Raw genomic sequence first — 5,518 nt, forward strand, 5'->3', positions numbered from 1 at the left:
TCAGGAAGGGGTTTCCCATACCTCACATGGCAGCCCCTTGTATTTCAGTGTCATTTTCTTTGGTGTGTGGGTCAAGGAACTGGAGAGTTGGCACCTTTGGCTTCTTCCGTTTTTTTTAATTTAATTTTTTGCTCTCAATGAAAGTAATAATTTAAATCTAAAATTGTCTCATATGCCTTTACTATTCTAATGTCAGACCTTGCCCTTAACCTTATGTGCGTAAGGTTGACAATTACCAAGTGAAACTGAATGGAGGCCCTGGTTGGTTGGCTCAGTGGTAGAGTATCAGTCTGGAGTGTGGACATCCCAGGTTCGATTCCCAGTCAGGGCACACAGGAGAAGTGCCTATCTGCTTTTCCACCCTTCCCCCTCTTGCTTCCTTCTCTCTCTCTCTATTGCCCTTCTGCAGCCATGGCTCGACTGGAGTGAGTTGGCCCTGGGTGCTTAGGATGGCTCCATGACCTCCGTCTCAGGGTGTTAAGAAGAGCTAGGTTTCTGAGCAATGCCCCAGATGGGCAGAGTATCGCCCCTAGTGGGCTTGCCAGGTGGATTCTAGTCAGGGTGCATGTGGGAGTCTGTCTCTCTGCCTCCCCTCTTCTCACTGAATTTAAAAAAAGTAAAAAGAAACTGAACGGGAGCAAATAGATCTGAAGTTTATTCAAGTTTTGAGATAATTGCTTTGTGAAGAAAACTAGAAACCTGGAGTACTTAAACTGATAGAATCTCCAAACTTGCATAATAGGAAGTGGGTAAAAAGGCATTCAGAATGGATCAAAGACCCAACTATAAGGCCTAAAACAATAAATTAAATAGAAGAAAACATAGGTACTAAACTTACGGACCTTGGCTATAGAGAACATTTTATATTCAACCCCAAAGGCAAGGGAAGTAAAGGCAAAAACAAATGAATGGGACTATATCAAACTAAAAAGCTTCTGCACAGCAAAAGAAATTGACAACAAAACAGAAAGCAGCCATCTGATTGGGAGATGATATTTGCAAACAATAGCTCCCACAAGGAGTTAATATCCAAAATGAGCAGATGACCTGAACAGACACCCTTCCCAAGAAGACATACAAACAGCCAACAGACATATGAAAATATTCTCAATTCCACTAGCTATTAGGGAAATGCAAATTCAAATTATAATGAGATGCCACCTCATACCTATTAGATTGGCTATTATCAACCAGACAAGTAATAATAAGTATTGGAGAGGTTATAGAGAAAAAGGAACCCTCATTCACTTCTGGTGGGAATGTAAACTGGTACAACCACTGCCTGGCGGTTTCTCAAAAAATTAAGAATAGAGTTAACATATGACCCAGCAATCCCTCTACTGGGCATCTACCCCCAAAAATCAAAAGCACTTGTTCACAAAGATGTATACAATATTGTTACATTATTCATAGCGGCCAAGACAAGGAGACAACCAAAGTGTCTGTAGACACAGGATTGGATAAAGAAGGTATGGTACATGTTTACAATGGAATACTACTCAGCCATAAGAAAAGATGAAATACTGCCATTTGCAACAACATGGATGGACCTTGAAACTATTATACTAAAGCGAAATAAGTCAGTCAGGAAAAGCTCAGAACAATATGATTTCACTCATATGTGGGATATAAAACTGAGACTCATAGACATAGGCAATAGTATGGTGGTTACCAGAGGGGAGGGGTAGGGACATGGGAGGGGTAAAGGGGGATGAATATATGGTGTTGGGCACACAATGCAATATACAAATCATGTATTATAGAGATATACACTTGAAATCTATATGATCCTGTTAACCAAAGTCAATAAATTTAATTAAAAAACGGGGGGAAAAGTCATGCAGTCGTCAAGGAGCACAAACTCCTCAGTACCCTGCAGATATGGCTAGAGAGAATAATGCAGATGAGTCTCCTCCCAGAGTGAGGTGCCAGAGAGCTTGGAGAGCAATTAGCAAAGGAGCTACTTTCCGAGAGTGAATCTGAATCTAATCAGGTGGAGAAACCACCTGATGCCCACCCAATAGGACTTCAAATTGATGCTGGCCAGCAACAGCTATTGGTTTTCACTCCTCCCCTTTCTGAAAAGGAGTTTTTGTTGCATTTGTTTTGTCCCCGTTCCACCATTGATATCAGGCATGCAGTTGCAGGGGGCTGGGTGGCAGCAACTTGTGTTCTCAGTTCCTAGGTCACTGGATCATAAGATGGATTCTGGTAGAGACTGTGTAGCAGAACTTTAGTGTCCCTCAATGTCCCCTCAACCTTACCACTCTTAAGCCCCTGTGTGTCTTTGCATGAAGGCATTCTTGGACACCAGGATCTTGCTTTGCCACCTGCACAGTAGATCAGAGGGTGAGAGAATTGATGACCTAAGGAAAAATCCCTCAAACAATGACTGTCTGAAATTGGTATTCAAAACCTCTTGTTTACACGTGCCTTAGATGGGATATTCTGCCATGACTCTCAGAGTTTCCCCAGTGAATTAAGCTCTAGTCTCCATAGTGGTAACTAACTTGTTATCCTTTGGACGCCTTTTTCCAGTATCACTTTCCCATTCTCTTACCTGTGTTTATTTACTAAATAAAATACTTTAAAAGTTTTTTCTTTTAATTTTTCCATTGATTTGAGAGAGAGAGAAAGAGAAGTTGTTCCATTTTGTTGTGCAGTCATTGGTTGCTCTATCCACTTTGCCACCGCCTGGTCAGGCTGAGCTGTGTTAGCGTTAGATAGATGATTAACCTTAGGAGGCAAGCTCACCTCTTGACCCTATTTGGTTTTTGTCTGCAAATCTGCAGATAAGATTCGTCAACCCACTTTTGAGACAATCATTAATGTGCATTTATTTATTTATATTTATAGTGGTACCTTGAGATACGAATTTAACTCATTCTGTAACCGAGCTCGTAAGTCAGTCAACTCATATATTAAACTGCTGATACTGGACCCGTGCGCCAACGCACCAACTAGCGGCAGCTTCCCAAATCATAACTCATATCTCAGAATTTTGCTCAAATCTCAAACAAAAATATGGACTGAGTCGCAGCTCGTATCTTAAAAAATTCATATGTTTGAACAAACAAGAGAGAGCCCAAGTAAACCACTTAACTTCACACCTTAAGGAACTAGAAAAAGAAGAACAAAGACAACCCAAAACCAGCCGAAGAAAGGAGATAATAAAAATCAGAGCAGAAATAAACGAAATAGAGAACAGAAAAACTATAGAAAAAATCAATAAAATAAGGAGCTTGTTCTTTGAAAAGATCAACAAAATTGACAAACTCTTGGCAAGACTCACCAAGGAAAAAAGGCACAGGACTCAAATAAATAAAATCCAAAATGAAAGAGGAGAGATCACCACAGACATTATAGATATACAAAGAATTATTGTAGAATACTATGAAAAACTATATGCCACCAAATACAACAATCTAGAAGAAATGGATAAATTCCTAGAACAATACAACCTTCCTAGACTGAGTCATGAAGAAGCACAAAGCCTAAACAGACCAATCAGCAGGGAGGAAATAGAAAAAACTATTAAAAACCTCCCCAAAAATAAAAGTCCAGGCCCAGACGGTTATACTAGTGAATTCTATCAAATATTCAAAGAAGACTTGGTTCCTATTCTACTCAAAGTCTTCCAAAAAATTGAAGAAGAAGCAATACTTCCAAACACATTTTATGAGGCCAACATAACCCTCATACCAAAACCTGGCAAGGATGGCACAAAGAAAGAAAACTACAGACCAATATCTCTAATGAATACAGATGCTAAAATACTAAACAAAATACCGGCAAATCGAATACAACAACATATTAAAAAAATAATACATCATGATCAAGTGGGATTCATCCCAGAATCTCAAGGATGGTTCAACATACGTAAAACGGTTAATGTAATACACCATATCAACAAAACAAAGAACAAAAACCACATGATCTTATCAATAGACGCAGAAAAGGCTTTTGATAAAATACAACACAATTTTATGTTTAAAACTCTCAACAAAATGGGTATAGAAGGAAAATATCTCAACATGATAAAGGCCATATATGATAAACCATCAGCCAACATCATATTAAATGACATAAAACTGAGGACTTTCCACCTTAAATCAGGAAAAAGACAGGGTTGTCCACTCTCTCCACTCTTATTTAATGTGGTGCTAGAAGTTCTGGCCAGAGCAATCAGACAAGACAAAGAAATAAAAGGCATCCATATCGGAAAAGAAGAAGTAAAGGTATCACTTTTTGCTGATGATATGATCCTATACAATGAAAACCCGAAGGACTCCACAAAAAGACTACTAGAAACAATAAGCCAATACAGTAAGGTCGCAGGATACAAAATTAACATACAGCCTGACCTGTGGTGGCGCAGTGGATAAAGCGTCAGCCTGGAATGCTGAGGTCGCTGGTTTGAAACCCTGGGCTTGCCTAGTCAAGGCACGTATGGGAGTTGATGCTTCCTGCTCCTCCCCCTTCTCTCTCCCTTCTCTCTCTTTCTCTCTCCCCCTTCTCTAAAATGAATAAATAAAATCTTAAAAAAAACAAAAACAAAATTAACATACAAAAGTCCATAGCCTTTCTATATGCCAACAATGAAATATTAGAAAACGAACTAAAAAAAATAATCCCCTTTACGATTGCAACAACAAAAATAAAATACCTAGGAATAAACATAACAAAGAATGTAAAGGACCTATATAATAAAAACTACAAGGCATTGTTAAGAGAAATAGAAAAAGAGACAATGAGATGGAAAAATATTCCTTGTTCTTGGATAGGAAGAATAAATATAATTAAAATGGCCATATTACCCAAAGCAATATATAAATTTAATGCAATTCCCATCAAAATTTCTATGACATTTTTTAAAGAAATGGAACAAAAAAATCATCAGATTTATATGGAACTATAAAAAACCCCGAATAGCCAAAGCAATCCTAAGGAAAAAGAATGAAGCTGGGGGCATTACAATACCTGACTTTAAACTATATTATAGGGCCACAATAATCAAAACAGAATGGTATTGGCAGAAAAATAGACACTCAGACCAATGGAACAGAATAGAAAGCCCAGAAATAAAACCACATATATATGGTCAAATAATCTTTGATAAAGGGGCCAACAACACACAATGGAGAAAAGAAAGCCTCTTCAACAAATGGTGTTGGGAAAACTGGAAAGCCACATGCAAAAGAATGAAACTCGACTACAGCCTGTTCCCATGTACTAAAATTAATTCAAAATGGATCAAAGACCTAAATATAAGACCTGAAACAATAAAGTACATAGAAGAAGACATAGGTACTAAATTCATGGACCTGGGTTTTAAAGAACATTTTATGAACTTGACTCCAATGGCAAGAGAAGTGAAGGCAAAGATAAATGAATGGGGCCTGACCAGGTGGTGGCGCAGTGGATAGAGCGTTGGACTGGGATGCGGAAGGACCCAGGTTCGGGACCCCGAGGTCGCCAGCTTGAGCGCGGGCTCATCTGGCTTGAGCAAAGAGCTCAC

Source organism: Saccopteryx bilineata, chromosome 10 (genome assembly GCF_036850765.1).
Source record: "Saccopteryx bilineata isolate mSacBil1 chromosome 10, mSacBil1_pri_phased_curated, whole genome shotgun sequence".
Taxonomy (NCBI): Eukaryota; Metazoa; Chordata; class Mammalia; order Chiroptera; family Emballonuridae; genus Saccopteryx; species Saccopteryx bilineata.